The sequence below is a fragment of the Bos grunniens genome, chromosome 7 (assembly GCF_055505025.1).
Source record: "Bos grunniens cultivar Pamir isolate PY7600 chromosome 7, Bosgru_T2T1.0, whole genome shotgun sequence".
Classification (NCBI taxonomy): Eukaryota; Metazoa; Chordata; class Mammalia; order Artiodactyla; family Bovidae; genus Bos; species Bos grunniens.
In genome coordinates this window covers 48,600,522-48,625,462 of record NC_141171.1, presented here as the reverse complement: position 1 = coordinate 48,625,462, position 24,941 = coordinate 48,600,522, and the positions used below count along the sequence as shown (strand labels likewise).

The 24,941-nt window shown below is 43.6% G+C and overlaps 1 protein-coding gene across 3 annotated transcripts in view; it reads left to right on the top strand.

The window, feature by feature from the left end:
* SPOCK1 (SPARC (osteonectin), cwcv and kazal like domains proteoglycan 1) overlaps positions 1 to 24,941 on the top strand; it is a 583,470-nt gene that overhangs the window by 239,878 nt on the left and 318,651 nt on the right. The gene's annotated exons all lie outside the window — the stretch shown is intronic.

Sequence of the window (24,941 nt, the reverse complement as noted above, 5' to 3'; positions counted from 1 at the left end):
TTGTCGCTTTAATAGGTCACTCCATCTGGACTCTGGTTGTCTTGTAAGCAAAATTGGCATTAAAATGTCCGCAGAGACATTTAGTGTATTATGCCCTCAAGTAGTGCAACACTTTATTCATTCATACATACATGCATGCATTCATTCATTCTCAAATGTTCACTGACCTAGCACTGTGTGCACAAGCACAAAGCCAGGTCTTGGGGACAAAACAGAAGATTTATGGTCTGTTTATTTCTGGCTCCTTCTCCAGGAGGAGCTCACAGTAAGGAGTGGGGAAATAGCTCAGTCGGCAGTTGCAGTGGGGTATGTTAAAGGCTGTGATGCAGGTGTGTGTGGGCGAGTCTATAGGTGGGAGATTTAGTGGGCGTGCACATGTGTGTTGTGGACAGGTAAGGCTTTCTTTGGAGGCCCTGTCTGGGCTGCACCATCTCAGTGGACTCCACCATCTTAGTGGACTTCAAGGGCCTCACACATCAACAGTTTAAAAAATGAAACATAAAATTTTAATTGAAGTATATTTGACTTAAAATATTGTGTTAGTTTCCGGTATACAGCAAAGTGGTTAAATTATACTTAGATATGAATATTTTTTCTGGTTCTTTTCCATTATAGGTTGTTATAAGGTTTGAATATAGTCTCCTGTGCTATACAGTAAATCCTTGTTGTTTATCTGTTTTACATATAGTGACTTGTATCTGTTAATGTCATATTCCTAATTTATCTGTCCTCCATCCTTTCCTCTTTGGTAATCACATCTGTTTTCCATGTCTGTGAGTCTGTTTCTGTTTTGTAAATACGTTCATTTGTATTATTTTTTAGATTCCAAATATAAGTGGTATCATAGAATCTTGTCTTTTCAGTATGGTAATCTCTAGGTCCATCCATGTTGCTGCAGATGGTATTATTTCCTTCTTTTTTATGGCCGAGTAGTATTCCACTGTGTACACATACCATATCTTCTTCATTCACCTATCTGTGGACACTTAGGTTGCTTCCATGTCTTGGCTATTGTAAATAGTGCTGCTGTGAACATTGGGGTGCTTGTATATTTTTAAATAAGTTTCATTTTTTTTCCAGATTTATGCCCAGAAGTGAGATTGCTGAATCGTATGACAACTTTGTTTTTATTTTTTTTGAGGGAATTCCATAATGCTCTCCATCGTGGCTGTACCAGTTTACATTTTTACATTCCTGCCAATGATGTAGGCGGGTTCCCTTTTCTCCACACCCTCTCCAGCATTTGCTGTTCATAGACTTTTGATGATGGCCATTCTGACTGGTGTGAGGCGGTACCTCATTGTGCTTCTGACTTGCATTTCTCTGATAATCATCAGTGATGAGCATCTTTTCAGATTCCTCTTGTGTATGTGTGTTCGTCGCTCAGTCACGTCTAACCGTTTGTGAATCTATGTACTGTAGCCTATACATTCCTCTTGGCCTTCTTGAAGTCTTTGGAGAATTGACAACTTTTATAGTGACTGAATCATCACGATAAAGCATCAGAAGGTGTTTGTAATTTAGATGTTTTCCATCAAAAATGGTCAAAATTTCTTAAAAGGCGACACCTTCATGTTGGCAGAACACTCAGATATAGAGCAGCCTGTTGCCTGTGTGACCTGGTAAATGAGCCTTTCTGCAAACACTCATACTGGGAGTTTGCTTATGGAGCTACACAAGTGGTGGAGACTGGGCACTGGCGCTTTCCAGCCCAGAGAAGGACTTAGGTTCTAGTTCTGTAAGGATCAAATGTTAGTGAATGTCAGATTTACTCTCCCTCAAGGTCTGCAAACAGATATTAAAACTTTACCAAAGAAGGAAAAGGCATTTAAATTTTTACTAGTACACATTGGGATAGGTTATACACATATTTACATATATTTGTCAGCTGATATATGTAAATGATACATCTACATATATGATACAAGTGATAGCTTCCTCTGAACATACTATTTAAATCTGTTTAACCAAATTGCCCAGACAGGGATTTTTCTCTCTAAAGAACTTTGGCTGCTCTATGCAACATCTTCCTGCCCTGGCTCCCTCTTTTTCCAGCTCTGCAGGTTTGAAAACTGGATCTGCTGAGATAAATCCTCACAGAAAACCTCATGACTTTCTGGGTATATTTGAGGACCTTTGCTGAGAAGCCCCACTTTGTAGCTCAGGTGTAACTGCTATTGGCTATTATATCCTGAGCTGGGGTGGAGTACGGTGGGGTGGGCAGTGGGTGGTGGCAGGACTGAGAATAGCCTTCACTTAAAGTATCAGCCCCAGCAGATATCATCAATTACACTGAGCGCCGCTCAATAAAAATGGGAGGTTACTATATCAGTGCTGATGTGGGCTGGCAAAATATAAACCATAGGCACGGAAGGGGTCAAACACTTCATCTTCTGGAAAATAGGAGGATTGCCAAACTCCAGTGGAGATCATCAGCTGCAGAGAAAAGTCTTTTCCCTCCTACACTGAAAGAGAATCCAACGTGGTTTAGGCAGTTTTGTGGTTGGGAGGACTTTCGGTTCATGGGAATTGAATTGCTGGAAGGCATTTTAGAGGGCCTGATGACAAGGATGCTGTGGGATGGAGGTAGAAGAGGCTTCATGATGGAGGTGGGTGTGGATTGGGCTTGAAATACAGGCAGAGAAAAGAGGAAGGAAGGCCATGCATAGGAGATTCTGGTAGGGTATAGCCAGATGGGTGTACTCAAGGCAGCTTGTAAAGGACATTTCATACTGATGCTCTCCCTGCTTTCCCTGATGCTTTTAGACTTTGTTTTCTTGACACTGGGGAGCCATAGAAAGTTTTGGAGCAGAGGAGTAATAGCATGAGGGCTGCTCTTTAGAGCAGGGGTCCCCAGGCTCCGGGGCGTGGTCCAGTACCTCCTATCAGATAAGTGGCAGCAGTAGATTAGAGAGAAAGTTCACAGTAGACGTAATGTGCTTGTGGTTGCTGCTGTTCAGTCGCTCAGTTTGTCCGACTCTGCGACCCCATGACCTGTAGCATGCTGGGCTCCCCTGTTCTTCACCATCTCCTTAAGTTTGCCCTGGATGTGCTTGAATCATCCCCAAACCATCCCCCTCCCTGGTCCGTGGAAAAATTGTCTTCCAGGAAACTTGTCCTTGGTGCCAAAAGGGTTGGGGACCACTGTTTTAGAGACTGTATGTAGTTGGGTGTCTCGACAGCAGTGATTTGGAACCTAACACCCACCTCTAAATGATGCCCCTCACACAGGACTCTAGGTAACTTCTCCATTGCCTTGGAGCCCTAGGCTTTGGTCACTGGTGGTCAGGCTTAACCATTCAGCTCTGTAGGTTGACCTCGGAGAGACCCTGAAGCTCCCATCTCAAGTATTGGTGTGAATAGTCAGGACACAGATAATACTCAAGAAATAGTTAACTTCCCTGTAATTGCTCTCCCTGCTGATGGATATTTATCGAACTTTGAACAACAGGGCTTCATAGAGTAGGCACTTACCATATAACAACTCCACAGTAGTTAGAAGAAAAGCGCCTTGCCTGGAGGACTTCTGCAAGACCGAATACATCTTCAGCATGTTATCTTTAGGAGAATCAGTAATGCTTCTGTCAGGGGAGTATAATAGCCATCACCTTCAGGCTTTTCTGAGAATTCTTTCTGAGATTTGGGTAAAGTAGTCTATCCTTTTTTGATTGTTAATGCCTAATGCCAAATCTCCTCACAGAAGGGCCAGAGAGGAGTTCAGAATTGAAGGCAATGATTATTAACTCAGGTGAGAAATTTCTCTTGTGAAGTCCACAAAGATAGAGGCCCTGCTGTGAGGTGGGAGGGGGCAGCTGGCAGAGGCAAACAGCCTCCTGCCTTCTGTGGGCAGGAGGAGTAGAGGGCCTTGGGTGGACCTCTGCAGGAGGCTGGCCGAGCCTGGAGAGCTCTGGGGCGATTCCAGAGTTCGGGGTGGCCTCTGCCGCTGTTGCCTTTTGGCACGTTCCCTCCACTGGCCCCCAGCAAACCTGCATGCACACAGTGGGTGTGGAGCAGACGTGAGGTTTATGCTTCTGAGAGTGACATCTGGTCCAGCAAGATGGCTTCCCCACGAAAACAGTCCCTGCGCCAATCCGTTGGGGACACACATATGCTCTGTTCGTCTCTTGGAGAGCTGCAGTGCTTGTTAGCAATTTAAAAGCTCTGAGAAGTCTTTTAGGAAAGAAGCCCATTTATCTTACCGTTTGCTAAATTTGCCTTTGACCACATGTTTTTCTTATTATTTTTTTCACCCCACATCTATCATGTATCCAGCAAAAGTAGTCTATTCTGCGGCATATACTTCGGTAAGTGCAGTATGGGGTCCTGGGATTTTCAGTCAGATCCTCCAAGTTCAGAACTTGACTCTGCCAGTTGTTAGCTGTGTGGTTCTAGGCAAGTTGCTTAACCTCTCTGATCCTAAGACTTTCCCATCTGGAAATGGCAACAATGAGAGCCTTGAGAGGATTGAATGAGTTAATGTGTCTGGCAGATAGTAAGTGTTCCATGAGTGTTGTTTTACTCAGTAATGGATCTTTTCCATTCCTTCCTCCTCCTGTTTGGCTGCCTCTCCCTGTTGCTTCTCTCCCTTCCCACTCAGGTTCTCTTTCTTTATTTTATTTTATTTTTTTTTAAACTTTACAATATTGTATTGGTTTTGGAATTTAGAAAGATGGTAACAATAACCCTGTATACGAGACAGGTTCTCTTTCTTTCATCGTGTATTCCCTTTGGGAAGCCTTCACAATTGTAATGCTAACTGGAGCTCCTGGGCTAGATTAGAGCCAACCTGTCTTACACTAGGCAAGTCATTGCAGCATTGCACCCCACATCCTCATTATTGGGGCTGAAAAGGTTCAGGCTCTTCATGTTCATTCATTCATTCAACAGTTACAAGTGCTGATGTTTAGGGACCACACTAAGGAAGGTCTCTCCCGGGACTCTTGGAATTACAAGTCATTAGTCATCCGTGCAAGCTCTTATACTGGCACAGAGTATGTGTGTACTGGGGTTGATGGGGCAAGGTGGGAAGCAGGGACAAGTGGGCTGGTGGGGGTGTGAAAGTGAAAAGAGTTGGTCTAGAAAACTGAGAAATCCATACAATGTCAATCTCAAGTGTTTACATAAGTTACGTAGGTCTGTATTAGTTGGGGTGACAGTTTTTACTACCTCTTGGCCTCATTCAGTGTCTGTGGACCATGGATCAGGGCACCCCCAGTCTTAGCTGATTGGCATCCCCTTGAGTGTGATACTGAAGGTGCTGTCACAAAGATGCTCTTTTCCTATGGAATCAGGTGGCTAATGGAGAAGGTTATCCAAAGGGCCTGGAGGACAAAGAAAAGAAATAATACGTTGGACCACAATACTGTGATACAAAAATAAAAGGTATTGCTTTGAGGGAGGGGATGAAATGAATAAGAAGAGAAGTGATTTCTAACAAGAAGTTGCTGAACTTCTAGACCAGTCCTTTTAAAAAAAGAAAATTGGAGCTTATTCATAATGCTTTTGCCAAATAAAAGGTTGTAGTGGTGGTATTGGGGGATTGAGAGGCAATTTATGTGTATAACCAATACATCACTTAACTATAAAATTCTGGTTACCTCAAGATGTCCTCAAGTGTTGGAATGCAGATGAATCAAGGTTTCATCCTATAACCATAGTCTACTCAGGAAAGAGCCCACTGACTTATTTGGGTAGGAATTTCTACTTGATGAGACAAACCATTTTAGGGAAAATGGCTGAAGGGGCTTTATCGTGGGAGATTTTTTGAGACAAGTGGGTTCTTTTAATGTGGAATAGGGAAATGTTTTAGGTAAAGTGTGCAGGTGTTGGTTTAAAGGATAATGTTTTTCCTTCTGAAGTGAATACTGATTATTGTTCCTCCAGAGCATCCTGGCTGTGACTAAATCTCAGATGATTCTGGTGATTTTCAGAGCAGAATATGAACTTGTAGAAATTGATCTCCAGATAAAAATAAAGCTTCGAAAGGCAGGGACCCCTTTCACTCACGCTGTTCACTTCAATAGAATAAAAGAAGAAAAACCTTGCCCTTTGACTTCCAATCTATTATACCAAGATCCCGACAAGCTCAAATCCTCACCAAAGCCCTGCACTGTTTTCAGGCGAAAATTCTAAAACTCGGAAGGATAGAGGCCTTCCCATGTTTGACTTGTGTTTCTGGAACCAGAGGCCCATGAACTATCACAGCAACGTGTTTTATCAGAGTTTGAAAGGGTGCCTGGGGGAGGCAAGGTTGCCTATTTCTAAACTTTAGGAGAATTTTTTTTCCCCTCTAGATTAATCTGAAGTTTTACCTGATAGGTTCAATAGAAATCTTAAATCTCCATAGCTTTCCTCTTGATGGGGAATTTAACCTCACTCCAAGAGGAGTTTCTGACTTGCATTCACAGGGCCTTAGGAATTTTTCAGGGCTTAAGGATCTTTTCATCCTATCTGATCCCTTGATTCTCAGAGGCAGCTGGTCTGGTTTGTGGGAAACATCTTCATAGTTTTTTCCAGGTTCCCTCATGTTTGGTCTGCTTGATTCCTCCCTCTTACCTTTGCCTTCGCATGTAATTTAAGAACCATTATTTCTCCTTTATAGAAATAGATACTCTTGCTCAAAATAACTACTTTCTGCCCTAGACATTCACCTCGCACCCCAGCCACATCAGCCTCTCACCTCTGGCCATCTTCTTCACTTTCTTGATTACGACGATACAATAGTTAGTATTTTTAAAAATTTAGAGTATTGATTTTTAAATTTTCTGAGTCAGTTCTGCCAGAGAAGAAGCCAAGCCCTGTTAATTCAAATATTGGTTCACTCCTGCTGTAGCTCAGCCTATCCGCTTTGAAGTTAGATCAAGTTGAAAGTTTTATCTTTCATCTCTGGCTGCCTTTGCCTGTTTGCTTATTTTAAGGAAATAAAACATCAGATGCAAGATTGAAATCACCCTGGGGCCCCTTCTTGGTCCCTCTTTCCCATTTTCTTTTCTCTGAAGGTGACCATTTCATTTACATGCTTTTCTCTCCACATTCTTATGCTTTCATGTCATATGTGCATATCTATAAACACTGCTGTTTATTGTACAGATGTATGTTTTCTTCTCTGACATGTTTATTTCACTGAAAATTGTTTTTAAGGGTTTTTGTTTGTTGATATAGTTAATGTCTTTGTATTGTGATGTTCCATTGTACTAACAATGTACTAGCAAAAACAATGCCCAGTTGTTGAGGTAACTGGTGATAGAAGTAAAATCTGAAGCTGTCAAGAACAATATTGCATAGGAACCTGGAATGTTAGGTCTGTGAATCATAGTAAATTGAAAGTGGTTGAACAGGAGATGGCAAGAATGAGCATTGACATTTTAGGAATCAGTGAACTAAAATGGACTGGAATGGGTGAATTTAACTCAGATGACCATTATATCTACTACTGTGGGCAAGAATTCCTTAGAAGAAATGGAGTAACCCTCATAGTCAACAAAAGAATCTGAAATGCAGTTCTTGGGTGCAATCTCAAAAACAACAGAGTGATCTCTCTTCATTTCCAAGGCAAACCATTCAGTATCACAGTAATCCAAGTCTATTCCCCAACCAGTAATGCTGAAGAAGCTGAAGTTGAATAGTTCTATGAAGACCTACAAGACCTTCTAGAGCTAACACCCAAAAAAGATGTTCTTTTCATTATATGGGACTAGAATACAAAAGTAGGAAGTCAAGAGATACCTGGAGTAACAGGCAAGTTTGGCCTTGGAGTACAGAATGAAGAAGGGCAAAGGCTAATAGTTTTGCCAAGAGAAGGCACTGGTCATAGCAAACACCCTCTTCCAACAACACAAGAGAAGACTCTACACATGGACATCACCAGATGGTCAATACCAAATTCAGATTGATTATATTCTTTGCAGCTAAAGATGGAGAAGCTCTACAGTCAGCAAAAATCCGACTGGGCACTGACTATGGCTCAGACCATGAACTCCTTATTGCCAAATTCAGACTTAAATTGAAGAAAGTAGGGAAAACCACTAGACAATTCAGGTATGACCTAAATCAAATCCCTTACGATTATACAGTGGAAATGACAAATAGATTCAGGGGATTAGATCTAATAGAGTGCGTGGATAACTATGGACGGAGGTTCGTGACATTGTATAGGAGGCAGTGATCAAGACCATCCCCAAGAAAAAGAAATGCAAAAAGGCAAATGGTTGTCTGAGGAGGCCTTACAAATAGCTGAGAAAAGAAAAGAAGTGAAAGGCAAAGGAGAAAAGGAAAGATATACCTGCTTGAATGCAGAGTTCCAAAGAATAGCAAGGAAAGATAAGAAAGCCTTTTTAAGTGAACATTGCAAAGAAATAGACGAAAGCAATAGAACGGGAAAGACTAGAGATCTCTTCAAGAAAATTAGAGATACCAAGGGAACATTTCATGCAAAGATGGGCACAATAAAGGACAGAAACACTATGGACCTAACAGAAGCATAAGATATTAAAAGAGGTGACAAGAATACACAGAAGAACTGTACAAAAAAGATCTTTATGACCCAGATAACCATAGTGGTGTGATCACCCAACTAGAACTAGACGTCCTGGAATGCAGAGTCAAGTGGGCCTTAGGAAGCATCACTACGAACAAAGCTAGTGGAAGTGATAGAATTCCAGTTGAGCTATTTCAAATCCTAAAAGGTGATGCAGTGAAAGCACTGCACTGAATATGCCAGCAAATTTGGAAAACTCAGCAGTGGCCATAGGACTGGAAAAGGTCAGTTTTCATTCCAATCCCAAGGAAAGGCAATGCCAAAGAAAGTTCAAACTACTGCACAGTTGCGCTCATCTCACACGCTACCAAAATAATGCTCAAAATTCTCCAAGCCAGGTTGCAAGAGTACATGAACTGTGAACTTTCAGATGTTCAAGCTGGATTTAGAAAAGGCAGAGGAACCAGAGATCAAATTGCCAACATCCATTGGATCATCAAAAAAGCAAGAGGGAGTTCTAGAAAAACATCTACTTCTGCTTTATTGACTACAGCAAAGCCTTTGACTGTGTGGAAAACAACAAAGTGGGGAGAATTCTTAAATAGATGGGAATACCAGACCACCTCACCTGCCTCCTGAGAAATCTGTATGCAGGTCAAGAGGCAACACTTAGAACTGGACATGGAGCAACAGACTGGTTCCGAATCTGGAAAGGAGTACGGCAAGGCTGTATATTGTTACCCTGCTTATTTAATTTACATGCAGAGTTCCTCATGAGAAATTCTGTGCTGGATGAAGCACAAGCTGGAATCAAGATTGCCAGGAGAAATATCAATAACCTCAGATATGCAGATGACACCACCCTTATGGCAGAAAGCGAAGAACTAAAGAGCCTCTTGATGAAAGTGAAAGAGGAGAGTGAAAAAGTTGGCTTAAAACTCAACATTCAGAAAACTAAGATCATGACATCTGGTCCCATCACATCATGGCAAATAGATGGGAAAACAATGGAAAGAGTGAGAGATTTTATTTTTTGGGGCTCCAAAATCAGTGCAGATGGTGACTGAAGCCATGGAATTAAAAGATGCTTGCTCCCTGGAAGAAAAGCTATGACCAACCTAGATAACATATTAAAAAGCAGAGAGATTACTTTGCTGACAAAGGTCCATCTAGTTAAAGCTATGGTTTTTCCAGTAGTCATGTATGGGTGTGAGAGTTGGACTCTAAAGAATTGTTGCTTTTTTTGTTTGTTTGTTTGTTTGTTTTTAAACTATGGCCAAGTAGTTTATTGCAAGCATGCAAGGTTTCATTAGTACCAGGAAATCAAGCAATGAGACTCATTACCTCAACAGATTAAAGCAGAAACATAAGTGAACATGTCAATAGATGTCGAAAAGCCATCTTGATAAACATTCAGCAGCTATCCTTAATAATAATTTTAGGAAGATATGTACAGGAGGAACTTTTGTAAGTAAGATAAAGTTTATAAAACATAGGCAAGTTTAGTTCAGTCGCTCAGTCATGTCTGACTCTTTGTGACCCCATGGGCTGCAGCACGCCAGGCCTCCCTGTCCATCACCAACTCCCAGAGTTTACTCAAACTCATGTCCGTTGAGTCAGTGATGCCATCCAACCATCTCATCCTCTGTCATCCCCTTCTCTTCCCACCTTCCATCTTTCCCAGCATCAGCGTCTTTTCCAATGAGTCAGTTCTTCGCATCAGGTGGCCAAAGTTTGGAGTTTCAGCTTTAGCATCAGTCCTTCCAATGAATATTCAGGACTGATTTCCTTTAGGATTGACTGATTGGATCTCCTTGCAGTCCAAGGGACTCTGAAGAGTCTTCACCAACACCACAGTTCAAAAGCATCAGTTCTTCAGAACTCAGCTTTCTTTATAGTCCAACTCTCACATCCATACATGACTACTGGAAAAACCATAGCTTTGACTAGATGGACCTTTTTTGGCAAAGTAATGTTTCTCCTTTTTAATATGCTGTCTAGGTTGGTCATAACTTTTCTTCCAAGGAGCAAGCATCTTTTAATTTCATGGCTGCAGTCACCATCTGCAGTGATTTTGGAGCCCAAAAAATAAAGTCTGTCACTGTTTCCACTGTTTCCCCATCTATTTGCCATGAAGTGATGGGGCTGGATGCCATGATCTTCATTTTCTGAATGTTGAGTTTTAAGCCAACTTTTTCACTCTTTTCTTTCACTTTCATCAAGAAGCTCTAGTTCTTTTTCACTTTCTGATATTGATATTTCTCCTCGCAATCTTGATTCCAGCTTGTGCTTCTTCCAGCCCAGCGTTTCTCATTGGTGTACTCTGCATATAAGTTAAATAAGCAGGGTGACAATATATAGCCTTGACGTACTCCTTTCCCAATTTGGAACCAGCCTGTTGTTCCATGTCCAGTTCTAACTGTTGCTTCATTGGCAAATGTGATTCTAAATAGCAGACCATGCAAATCACATTAATTATTGTCAGGAACTAGATAAGACTGCTTTTTCTTGCCACTATTACTCCACATTATTTTCTTTTCTTTTTTTTTTAATTTTATTTTATTTTTAAACTTTACAAATTGTATTAGTTTTGCCAAATATCAAAATGAATCCGCCACAGGTATACATGTGTTTCCCATCCTGAACCCTCCTCCCTCCTCCCTCCCCATACCATCCCTCTGGGTCGTCCCAGTGCACTAGTCCCAAGCATCCAGTATCGTGCATCGAACCTGGACTGGCAACTCGTTTCATACATGATATTATACATATTTCAATGCCATTCTCCCAAATCTTCCCACCCTCTCCCTCTCCCACAGAGTCCATAAGACTGTTCTATACATCAGTGTCTCTTGGAGTTCTGGGCTGCAGTGCGCTATGCCGATCGGGTGTCCGCACTAAGTTCGGCATCAATATGGTGACCTCCCGGGAGGGGGGACCACCAGGTTGCCTAAGGAGGGGTGAACTGGCCCAGGTTGGAATTGTTGCTTTTGAACTGTGGTATTGGAGAAGACTCTTGAGAGTCCCTTGGACTGCAAGGAGATCAAAGCAAAGCAGTCAATCCTAAAGGAAATCAGTCCTGAATATTCATTGAAAGGACTGAAGCCTAAACTCTAGTACTTTGGCTACCTGTTGTGAAGAACTGACTCACTGGAAAAGACTCTGATGCTGGGAAAGATTGAAGGGAGGAGGAGAAGGGGACAACAGAGGATGAGATGGTTGGATGGCATCACTGACTTGATGGACATGAGTTTGAGCAAGCTCTGGGAGTTGGTGATGGACAGGCAAGCCTGCTGTGCTGCAGTCCATGGGGTCACAAAGAGTTGAACATGACTGAGTGAACAAACTGAACTGACTTTACTATCTTACTTTAATTTATCCACTTATTCCCCTATTGGTGGACTTCTGTGTTGTCTCATTAGTTTTGCTGTTGCAGGCTGCTTTTTCTTAGCATTTCTTTAAAAAAAAATTATTTATAATTGACTGTGTTGGGTCTTCATTGCTGTGCAGGCTTTTCTCTAGATGCGGCGAGCAGGGGCTACTCTCTGGTTGCACCATGGGGGCTTCTCTCTGCAGTGGCTTCTCTTGTTGCAGAGCATAGGCTCTAGGCACATGGGCTTCAGTAGCTGTGGTTCCTGGGCTCTAGAGCTCAAGCTCAATAGTTGTGGTGCACAGGCTTAGTTGCTCTGTGGCATGTGGGATCTTCCCAGACCAGGGATCAAACCCATATTTCCTGCATTGGCAGACAGATTCTTTACCATGGAGCCGCCAGAGAAGCCCTGTCTTAGCATTTCTAACTCATATTGACCTATTCATCCATCCAGCCCTTTGACCGGAGAAGTGGTTTTCCCTGGAGGGAGACCTAGGTGGGTCTGCCGCTCTTAAAATGTGAAACTTAAGGCAAATCATGTGGCGTTTCTTGACTTCTCTTTGCCTACCTCTGAAATAAAAGGGGCAGACCAGGTGGCCTTTGAGGTCTTTACCTTCTGATAGCCAAGCTATCATGGTTTCTGGCTGCATGTTAATAGAATCTGTATATGTTTTCCTCAAAAGGATGGAAAAATGAAAAATCTGAAGCCCAGTGCTCTTATTTCAAAGGTTACAGTTTAATCAATGAGGTATGAATATCACTTCAATAAAACCAATGGACTTAAATGGGCCTTCTAACCATCAGGGATAGGGAGGGGAGGCTCAGAATGGGAAGCAAAAAGTGCTAAAGTAGAAGGTACTTTGTCTTCTCACGGGGTCCTGTGGGCATTGCAAGGGTTGGAGGAAATAAAGAGTTTAAAAGTCTTGAGTTCAAATCCCGACTTCCCTGTGAACTGAGACATCCACTGCAGAAATCTCACTTATCTAGGCTGGTAATATCTGGAGTGAGCTCCAGTGGTAAAGAATCCTCCTGCTATTGCAGGAGACACAAGTTTGATACCTGATTCAGAAAGATCCCACATGCCATAGAGCAGCTGAGCCTGTGTACCACAAGTACTGAGCCTGTGTACCACAAGTACTGAGCCTGTGCTCTAGAGCCCAGGAGTCTCAACTACTGAGCCCACATGTCATGACTCCTGAAGCCCGAGCACCCTAGAGCCCAAGCTCCACAGCAGGAGAAGCCCCCTCAATGAGAAACCTGGGCGCTGCAAGTAGAGAGTAACCCCCACTTGCTGCCATTTGAGAAAGCCTGTGTGTAGCAACAAAGACTCAGTGTAGTCCCAAATAAATACATAAAAAAAAAAAGATTGAGCTCATGTTTGCTGAGAGCCAGGGAGTTGGATCTGGCCATGGCCCTAGTGGTACAGAACCCACTTGCCAATGCAGAAGACATGAGAGACATGGATTTGATCCCTGGGTCAGGAAGATCCCCTGGAGAAGGGCATGGCAACCCACTCCAGTATTCTTTCCTGGAGAATCACATGGACAGATGAGCCTGGCAGGCTACAGTCCATAGGGTCGCAAAGAGTTGGACATGACTGAAGCGACTTAGCACAGCATAGGGAGTTGGCCTGTGGCATGTGCCCAGGAAAGCTCAGTTTCTTCTCAGCTCAGCCCTGCCAGGGACCCCCAGTGGCTCTATCTTCGCCTGGGGAGGTGGCCACAGTGCGGGTTTAAGCTTCAGGTTCCTCTGGCTCCTCTAGGAGCCACCAGCACCCTGTGCTTTCAGACCAAGGAGCAAAGTCATTCTGGGTTGTGTTATACACTTTGGATGGAATCACAGGGAATCATGAAGGCTGGTAAAATTTCTCTTGCAATTATGGGTCACCATCACTTTCTATCACTGTATTTAAGAGGTTCTTACAGCATGAACAGATCCATTTAAAAGACATGTTTATTACTTTTCCCCCAACTCATGAAACGTAGTGTTAGTTTTATAAAAAAAAAAACAAACAAAACCAAAGCCCAAACCTTCCTGTTATTCCATCTGCTAGAACAACAGCCCCTGAATTAATTATATAGTATCTGCTGAGTCTTAATAAAACAGCCTTGGTTTGGGAAAATTCTCAGTAGGGGAAAAAAATGTCAGTTGAATTTCAAAATTGATCCATAATGCTGTTGAAATTGTCCTCACCAGAGACTGTAGAGTGGATTCGTGCATTTTCACAACAGGCAGATAGCTGCTTGGAGAAGCATCGCCAGAATCACCTGTGTCCCCATAGTTCTTCTGCCTAAGATGGAGAGTTTTCTTTTGCTAAGGTCTTCTTTGTGTGTTATGGAGCAGTTCGTTGCTGGAGGCTTGTCAAATGCTCATGCTGCCCTAATAACCATGTATGATGAAAAGCAGTGTGATGTACTGGGAAGACCCTGGGCTTCGCAGTCTCAAAGGCTGAGTTCAACTCCAGCTCTTTCCTCGAGTATCTGTGTGTACCTAGGCAACCATTTCGCTTCTCTGGACCTCAATTTCCTTATCTATAAAATAAATTGTGACTTTTTTTTCACACCTGTGACACAAGGGGTCTGTAAAACTCCAGATGTAGTGCCTGATCCAGTTTCACTGTCACGAACAGGATGAAGGGAGTGAGGCTTTGGTGAAAGGAGGAGGACTGATGTTTTGTTCTGGATTCTCAGTGTCAAAGGTTCCTAGGAGTTTTGCTGTGCCTGCACCTCCATTTCTGTGTGGGAGCTAATTGATCAGTGAATTGTTCAGTTACGCACTTACTGATCACCTAGTAGGTGCTGAGTTGGTTCTGTGCAGGGACATGAGGAGGAATGTGACAGCAGCTTTCATTGGGGACACTTGTTGGTGTAGCTGAGAGAGAGACATGTGAAATAAGATAACCCCAGGAGCGTGCTTGGGGCCCCCCAACAGAATCCTGCAGACGGTGGGTGGCTCGGGGTGGAACAGCCAGTCCTTCCTGGAGTGGGGGTCATGAAAATGACCATGGGAGAAAGTAGCCCAGAGCCTTTCTAAGGGTGAGTAGATGCTGGGAGGTGAACTGGAGGGGTGGCATCTGATGGGAAGAGCTGAGGAGAACTTTGGTTACTACAGAAGTAAAGTTTGATAGGATGCTTTAAAAAAAATACATTGATTAAAAGAGAGAAAGGAAATGTAAGCAGGCTGTTTCCCTCTGTCCCCAAGTATCTGTCAAGATCCTTCTGTTTTTCAAATACCCCTAGAGCGGGGACTGTGAACAGTGGGGTAGGTCTGGTGCCGGATATAGGGAGGAGGGTGGGGTTTAGGACCAGCCAACACCTACTCCACCTCCAGAGAGGGACCATGACCCAGCTGTTGCTCAGCGGCTGGGGGCCAGCATCACCAGGGCTTCTGACTTCTGCAGAGGATCCTGAAATGAAGAAGTCTTTGTATGTGGGTGAAAACTCCTAGTTCATTGGCATTAGCAAGTAAGTCTATTATTTAAAAACAGACTGAGAAGAGGGTAAATGTGTGCTCGGATTGTCCGTAAGTTCTCCTAGAGGAGAGCTGAGGGCTTCGTCGTCAGACCTTGTCTCTTGCCTGTGGTGTGTTGGCTCTGGAGACTGATGAGTTCTTGGGGTCCCTCTGACTTGGAGCAGCAGGGTGGCCTGAGGGTAGAGGCAGCGCCTGGCAGAGTGGGACATGCATCCTGGATGGAGTCCGCGTTGCCAGGCTGCGCTTGGGTACCAGGAGGCCTGCAGCCATGTAGAATGAGCAGGGGAGCCCAGCCCCTGGCTGAGTGCTGGATTATTACTGCTGTTTCTCTGCAGCCACCCGCACCACTTGCAGATGGATTGTTTTAATCTCCAGAAGAGGGAAAGACACCCCTGCCGTCCCTCACGCACTCCAGCACTCACACAACTCATGAAACATGGTGCTACGGGGATTTAGAAACATAAACCGAGTCCCAAAGAGCCGGAGCCAAACCCGTTTGATCTGGGGGTGATGGTGTTAGGCAGTGAGTGTGTCCTTGCTGTGGGGTGGGTGGGGGCGGTGCCTTGGGCGGTGGAAGCCTGACCCGAGGAGCACTCAGCAGATGAGTCTTGGGCATGGCTGGCTCTGTGCTGCTCCTGCTCTTCTTTGGCCCAAAAACATTGGTAGAAAGGGAACGGTGGGAAATGTCAGATGCTCTGAATGCCCAAAGAAGACTGCAGTTAGGTGGAAGGTTGTTTTGAGCCGTGACATTATGGCCCTGAAGTGGCCTAGGGTTTATGCCAGCCATGAGCCTTGCCCTCTACTCCAGCCCCTGTCTTTCCCTCTAACTTCAAAATGTGGCGATAAATGCACTTGACTTCTCCTGCTACAGTCCCGTAAGGTCTGTAAATGCTCAGTTTCCCTGCAGGAACTTAGTTGAAATGTCACTCATCTGTCCTCAGATTTGTAACCAAATGATGATTACCTGACATTTTTTTTTTAAGATAATTTTTTCTGTCTCACTCATGAAAAGGTGACTTTCAGGAATGTGTAGTACCAGTTAATGAATGGATGACAATGTGTGGGTTAAGGAAAAAATGTAAATGAATTAATAAAGCTGCAGCAAGGGTAGTACTCAAAACACACACAGAGTATGTTTCCGTGCAATTCTAGAGCGGGCCCTGGGGCATCCTAATATCCAAAGGAAGGGAGTACACACTCGTCTGTGCAGGAGAGATGAAAATAAGGCAGATTTTCATGAGAAATACTAGGTGTTTCTGGTACGGAGACTGGAGATGCCTTCCTCCAGTGAGTTCTCAAAAAGGGAGTTGTGTGAGCCTGGACCACTTTTCTGACAATGTCTGACAGTAAATACCACTGTAAGTTTTTACAATTGCTTCGTCCAAGGTCTTTCAGTATATGCCAATGGCTTAGTGCCAAAATGCAGTTCTGTAAGGTAATTTGATGATAAGCCAGACTAATACAGTCTTCTGAAGGTCTGGCTTGATAACACGGATAAAATTGACATCAGGAAGAGTGGATCCCTGTCTCCACCAGGGAATACTCTGTTTCTCATTACTGATTAGCATTGGGAACAGAGAGTTCTGGGCTTTTCCTGGCAGAAACAAGGAGTTCAGAGGACCTGTGCTGCCGATTAGCAGAAGCAAATGGATCTCCTTCATCAGCCAAGTGGTGGGTAGAGCCCATTCTCAGTCAGACATGCAGAATCTGACCCAGAACCATGATGCCTGAATGCATAGTCACCTTCCTGCATGCCAAGCCTGTAGGTGAATTCAGACCCATAGGCAGTGGGTGATTATGAACATCAGCGTCCTGCCCTACATACTGCTAAAAACTCAGGGGGTCAAAGAGGTGTCATGTGGGAGCTTTATAATGTGATTTGGGGCCTCATGCAGATGGGACAAACTTCCCTTGCACACACACATGCATTTACACTCCTGTTTCTCAAATGTGTGCAGATGCTGATGTGCTCAATAAAATTCATGTTTTATTTAAAGGTATTCCCAAGTTCATATTAGGTTTAGTTGTTAGGAAATTCTCCACCATCAACAGGACTATTAGCAGGATGGCTACCTGTGGAAGATGAAGAGGGGTGCCATTTACAGGTGTTCTTTGACAGAGTCCTCACAGTAGAAGGGGTGCTCATGGTAGAAGGGTTTGGGGACAGTGCCACAGCACGTAGACACAGGAGTTTTATTCTGGAATGTTTTCAAGCAAGTGTTATGAAGTACTCATTAAGAACCCAGTAAAAACTCATAGAATGCCTAATTTTCAGCCATGTCACTTCTCAGCAATACTACTAAGATAAAATATTTGAAAAATAAACACATTTATTTTTCCCTTAGGAAAAAATACAATTTGCGGGTATGAGCCATATGAGTGTTGGCAGACATCTGCTGCTAATGATGATTTTCACTTTTAGTGAGGTCAGTCGTATCAGTGATTAGGCTGGCAGAGAAAGTCCCAGTTTGTGATGATAAAATTACATTGTGAGATTAGGGTGGACATTCATCATTCTGTTATCACAGCAAGGAGTAGACTTCTTCATCTAGAAAGGGTTTCAAGTGCTTTATGTACAGTTTGGGAAGTAAGGGCAGGGTGATAAAGCACAGAGATGTGGGCCAGTCGCTAGTAAGCCCGCACTGTGCATGGAGTGTTGAATTCCTTCTGATGTAATAGCTGCGCTTGGATATTTGGTGGGTAGAGAAGGAATTGAGAAGTCTATTTGGCTCCACAGAACAGCCCTGGAAGCAGTGGGTGGAGTTGCAGAGTGATGAATTTTGCCTGAGTTCAGGTTTGGCTTTTCGACACCCCAGGCTGTGTGGGGATGGGATGGACCACCTGGGGCCGGGGCGAGTCATCACAGCTGGGGTGTGCACACCTGAGACTGGCCAACCACCCTGTTGAGGGAACCAGTCTTTGGATGGGGCTAGGGGTATTTACCAGCGATGTCGTTTCTGACTTTGAATTTATGTAGTTCTGTGGTAAGACAGGTCTGTTGAGAAGTGATAAGTTATTTTATGATAGAATTTGTCCCCTTTAGGATTTCCTCAAACAACTCACCTAGTTGGTACATCTGAAGTGGATTCAGTATACTGAGTTATGTCTGTGCAGCTGTTTATGGATTCCTGATTGGCAAATGGGGTTGATCAGATGCCTCATCCATTACAAATATAAACGACTGAGAAAGTAAAATGGCTGGATTGCTGGGTCTTCCTAGTAAGGAAAGTAACATATTCAATCAGTTTAAGACTTCTGCTCCATGCATTTGAATAGATTCTATTGTCTTTGGCAAGAATGGCTAGGGAATAAATGGCCGTGGTGCCGTGTTTTACTTTGCCAGAGCTGCAGATACAGGCGTAAATTTCCAAATGCAGTGTGATTTATCAGTGTGAGATGCTTGCTGAGAGACTGGTGTCCTCTGTGGAGAAAGAAATGATTTTGCCTTACATTCAGATGATCGAGTAAGGGGAGTGAATAGAATGGAACAGGGAGAGCTATCTTCTTCACAGAGAAGCCACTGAGGGGCTGGAAGAATAGTTGAGGCTGGTCTCTGCCCTCCAGAATAGCCCTGCAGTGTTCCTCCAGATTCAAAGGCTAGCATCACATCCCTGGATCCCCTGCCACAGCCCCAAAGGCATGCTTTGACAAATCCTGTCATCGGACTGAGTAGTGTTGTGGGAGAAATCTGAAGTGCATTCAGGATGAAATGTGGTTTTGTTAGCATATCAAATAGTGACTCTCAAGATAGTTAGAACCTTATGCTATCTCAGACACCAAGGAAGAGATGCTGCAACTCCCGGATAAAGATGGATTATTATGTGTTTAGAAAGGACACGCCTAGTGTTTGCATCTGGTCAACACTGAGATAGTCTGCTCTGGAGGAGAAGGGGAGGGACCATCCCTGCTTCCAAGTACCGCTTAGGCTGAACCATCAGATTGGAAGAGGGGGAGGGCGGTAGGTGTCAGTCAGAAATGATAATGCTAGCTGTCTAGTTAATTGTGGAGCATTTTGTAGAATATTCTTAGCTCTTCGTTTATTAATAACTGTTATTTATATTTTCTTCTTTGTATGTTTTTCTTTTTTCTTGGAACCATGTTTTCCTATGTGAGTTTGAGTCTTTAAATGTACAAAGTGGAAAGTTATCTGGGTGGTTATAGTGCGAAGGGAGATAGGAGAATTGTAACTAAGATAGAGTAAATGATAGTTATTTTATCCCTTGACTGTTTGCCTATTCCTTTAAGTATTAATACCATAATATTTTAATAACTACCAAATAGTTTGAACCCAGGCCTTTGCACTCTCTGTGCCCTCTGCTTAGCATATTTCTAGCCCCTTGTCTGGCTAATCCCTGAGGTCATGGTATATGTTACTTACTCAAGGAAACCTCCTCTCATTGACCTTAGACTATGGTAGCTCACACTTTCTTAATAATTTATGCTTTGTGTTGTTAGACGGCTATAGTCTAATAATTTTTCAGAATTATTTACTGTTCGTGTCCCTGATAAACAGTGATCTTAGAAGCAGGCTTATGTGTGTTGTGTACTTCTGTATCTCTAGAGCTGGTATAGGGTAGAGCACAAAGCAAGTGCTAAGTTGATACTTGTTAAAAAAAATAATTACCATTTATTGAGCACCTATTGTATACTAGTACCATCTGTTCCTCTTTAAAAGATGTGTGCGTACAAGGATCTTGTTGTTGAGTTGCTAAGTTGTGTCCAACTATTTGCAATCTCATGGACTGCAGCCCGCCAGTCTTCCCTGTCCTTCACTATCTCAGAATTTGCTCAAACTCATGTCCATTGAGTCAGTTAGATGCCGTCTAACCATCTTTTCCTCTGTCAACCCCTTCTATTCCTGTCCTCAATCTTTCCCATTATCAGGGTCTTTTCCAATGAGTCAGCTCTTTGTATCAGGTAGCCAAATTATTGGAGCTTCAGCATCAGTCCTTCCAATGAATATTTAGGGTTGATTTCCTTTAGGATTGACTGGTTTGATCTCCTTGCTGTCCAAGGGACTCTCAAGAGATTTCTCTAGCACCACAGTTTGAAAGCATCAATTGCTCAGCACTCAGCCTTTTTTATGGTCCAGCTCTCACATCTGTAAATGACTACAGGGAAAACCATAGCTTTGACTATACACTTCCTTGTCAGCAAAGTGATATCTCTGCTTTTTAATATGCTGTCTGGGTTTGTCATATCTTTTCTTCCAGGGAGCAAGCGTGTTTTAATTTCGTGGCTACAGTCACTGTCCACAGTGATTTTGGAGCCCAAGAAAATAAAATCTGTAAGTTTCCACATTTTTCCCATCTATTTGCCATGAAGTAATGGGACCAGATGCCTCATAGTTTTTTGAATGTTGAGTTTTAAACCAACTTTTTCACTCTCTTCTTTCACTTTCATCAACAGGCTCTTTAGTTCCTCTTTGCTTTCTCCCGATAGAGTGGTATTGTCTACATATCTGAGGTTGTTGATATTTCTCCCAGCAATCTTAATTCCAGCTTGTGCTTTATCCAGCACAACATTTCACATGATGTACTCTGCATATAAGTTAAATAAACAGGTTGACAATATACAGCCCTGACATACTCCTTTCCCAATTTGGAACCAGTCTATTGTTCCATGTAAGGTTCTAACTGTTGCTTCTTGACTTGCATACAGGTTTCCCAGGAGGCAGGTAAGGTGGTCTGGTATTCCCATCTCTAAGAATTTCCACAGTTGGTTGTGATACACACAGTCAAAGGCTTTAACATAGTCAATGAAATAGAAGTAGATGTTCTCTGGAATTCCCTTGATTTCTCTATGATCTAGTGTTTGTTGGCAATCTGATCTCTGGTTCCTCTGCCTTTTCTAAATTCGGCTTATACATCTGGAAGTTCTCGGTTCACATACTGCTGAAGCCTAGCTTGAAGGATTTTGAACATTATCTTGCTAGGATGTGAAGTGAGCTCAATTGTGTGGTAGTTTGAGCATGTTTTGGCATTGCCCTTCTTTGGGATTGGAATGAAAACTTCCTTTTTCCAGTCCTGTGGCCACTGCTGGATTTTCCAAATTTGCTAGCATATTGAGTGTAGCACTTTCACAGCATCATCTTTTAGATTTGAAATAGCCCAGCTGGAATTCCATCACCTCCACTAGTTTTGTTCATAGTGACGCTTCCTAAGGCCCACTTGACTTCACACTCCAGGATGTGTGGCTCAATGTGAGTGACCAGGCATCTAATTGTCATTAATAGTGACAACTCTATAAAGAGAACATATTTGCCTTTTTTTCCCTTAAAAAAGCATTTTCATTTTACTTAAGTGAAACAAAATATTTGTTCAGTTCAGTTTAGTTGCTCAGTCGTGTCCAACTCTTTGCGACACCATGGACTGCAGCACGCCAGGCCTCCCTGTCCATCACCAACTCCTGGAGTTTACTCAAACTCATGTCCATTGAGTTGGTGATGCCATCCAACCATCTCATCCTCTGTCTTCCCCTTCTCCTCAATACAAAAAAGTATTTGTGTATGTACATAATTGATGGACCATTTTGCTTCCATTTGCATGCAAAATGTCTGGATCAACACCAACTTGTAACTATTTATCTCTGAGGAGTGGGCTGGGGGCCATAAGCAGCGTTACTTTGTGATGTTTCATATATTGTCATTTAAAATTTTTATTGTGAGCCTTACTTTTTAAATAAAGAATAATGGAAAGAAGAGGCCTTGCCCAAGTTCATGTAAGTGATGTGGTGGCTGAGGGAGAAATTGAACCCCAGTGCATCTGGCCCTAAAGCCTAGATTCTCTTCCTGATACCTCTGATATGTCTAGAGCTGTAGTTTAAATGTCCTCCAGAGAACATTTGGCTGTGTCTATAGAAACACTTTTTGTTTTTACACTGTGGACTAAGAGACCTATGAGATGGGATCTGTGGGCATCCTGGCATCTGTGGGTTGAGGCCAGGGATGCTGCAAACATCCTACATGCACAGGACACCCCCACCCTGCCCCCACCCCTTCCAGTTGTCTAGCCCAACAGGTCAACAGTGCTGAGCATCTTGTTCTAGAATGGCAGGCAGTCCTGAACTGACTCTGGTGTCCAGCTCAGCCCCATGGGAGCGTCAGCCATGTGGCCATGGGATGCCTGGCACTGGCCTAATGAGCCCTGGTCCATGGAAGGTAAATTCAGTGCCCAGTGCAAACAGCAAAAGTTAAACCATGTATTGACCTTATCCCCAAGGAAAGCTTTTCAAAGAGATAGACATAGACAGCTGATTGGGCTTTTAGAGAGGTGACCACTAGGAGAGAGAGGGGGTCCTTGGGAAGTGCAATGGGTGGATGGGAGCCTCTGTGTGCCTTAGCATGACCTGAAGGAAAACTGAAAATTCTTTTAGGAGGGGTGATGGTCCTCATCATCTCCTTTAGTGATTTACAAAGTGATGTGCTACCTGAAATCAGGTATCATGCAGGCCTCCAGAAGCCAATCTGGATACTGTTCTGCTCTGCTTGCATGAGGTCTCCTCAGTCTGTCCTCCTTAACGGAGGACCCCTCTATGAGCTGCAGGTTCACAGGGAGCACTGAGGGCAGGGAGGCTGCTCCATCAGAATCCTAGCATCAATCTTTTTGTTCTGCTAGGGGGTGGGGGGGAGCTCTTGAACATCATTTCACTTGATCTTCTCACATCACAGAGGGGAAACTGAGACCGCAGATGGGAAATGAAGCTTCAAACCACCGAGCTAATTACTGAGCAGTCAGGACTGGACTGGCGGCCTCTGGCACCTGGTGTTGCCATTAGCCCTAAGACAAGGATGCAAAGAAAAGAATCATCTCTTTCTTAAAGATGAAGAGACAAATAGACATGAAAATCTTCTCCTTGTGTGGGTGAGATTGGACCTGGTTCAGGGAGCAGAATATGAGGGAGTGAGGGCTTTGTTTTCCCAGACGCAGTAGTGTTCAGCGCTTCTCGGATTGTGACCCTCAGTCCAGCAGGATGCCTTCCCTGGAGAACTTGGTAGAATGAAAAGCTCCAACCTCATCTCTGACCTGCTGAATAGGAGACTTGGGAGTGAGACCAATCTGTGTCACCCTGAAACAGTCACCTGGGTGATTCTGATGCACAGTCACATGTGAAAACCACTGGTGAGAGGGAAAGACAATGGGACTTTGCTTCGTTGTGTTGCCATTCCATTAGCCGGGACCTGGGGTGTGTCACATGACTTCTCAGGGCCTCAGTTTCATTCATTATATGTAGAATGGGGATGGATGGTGATATTTAACCTCAGTGTGGAAGGATCAGCCAGCTACTGTAGGTGAGTGTGATTACTCAGCAGTGCCCACATAACTGGACTTCATGGATGGTTCAGTGGTAAAGAATCCGCCTGCCAATGCAGGAGATGCAGGTTGGGTCCCAGGGTCAAAGATCCTGGAAGATGCCTAGGAGCAGGAAATAGCAACGCGCTCCAGTATTCTTGCCTGGAAAATCCCATGGACAGAGGAGCCTGGTGGGCTACAGTCCATGGGACACAGAGTTGGACTTGGCTGAGTGACTGAGCATGCATGCCCAAATAATGGGGCGTGCCCTTGCTCATATCTTTTGGGACTGGTAAATATCCCATCATTCTTTCTTCTGTGCTTTTAAAGTTGTTTTTGGTCTCCGTCTTCTCCTGCGGACTCATAGAGCCTATACCTGACATACTCCATATGTCTCCCTGAGGCCTCTTGGGAGACTGAGCTTCCCAAGTCTTTGTACCAGGACACACAACCTGTGTAGACTCAAAAGGGGGAAATGTGTGGCTGAGGAGCAGCCAGGAGGGCTGTGCTGGGAGACTGACTCAGGTCTGTGCCTGGACCATGCAAATGACCTGGGGAGACTGGCTCTGAGAGAAGAGGGCAGTCAGAACAAGAGACAGGTGACCACAGCCTGTGTACAATGACAGTGTGAAGACTCCATGAAGGTAGTGGTCATCATGGCTTCAGCCAAAAGTTTCAGGTAACCAACACAAGACAGATTCAGCCTGCTTTCGTCTAATCTCAGACACCATGGATTGAAAGATACATTAGTTTATACACCACTGGAAATAAAACAAAAAATTATCCAGTGTGAACCAACTGGCATGCCATTGATTGTTTTTATTAAAAAAAAAATCCTGATTTCATTGTTAAAATATGAAAAGGTAGCTCAGATGGTAAAAAATCCACCTGCAGTGCAGGAGACCCTGGTTCATTCCCTGGGTCAGGAAGATCCCCTGGAGAAGGGAATGGCAACCCACTCCAATATTTTTGCTTAGAGAATTCCATGGACAGACCATGGGGTCGCAAAGAGTTGCAAAACGACTGAGTCACTAACACTTTCACTTTTATATAAAAACACAGTAAGTGCTGAGAGCATTCATGCATTATTATTTTCAGTCTTCACAGCTATCCTGTGACTTAAGTGCTGTTACTCTACCTACTTTACCGGTAAGAAGCAGACTCACCTGAGTCAGTTGTGTAGAATAGGAGATCTTTTTCTGTAAAGGGTCGGGTAGTAAATATTTTAGGCTCTATGTGGTTTCTTTCACCACAATGTAATTCTGCCTTACAGTGTGAAGGCAGTCTCAGATGACATGCAAATGAGTGGGCACAGCCCAGGAAAACTTTATGGGCA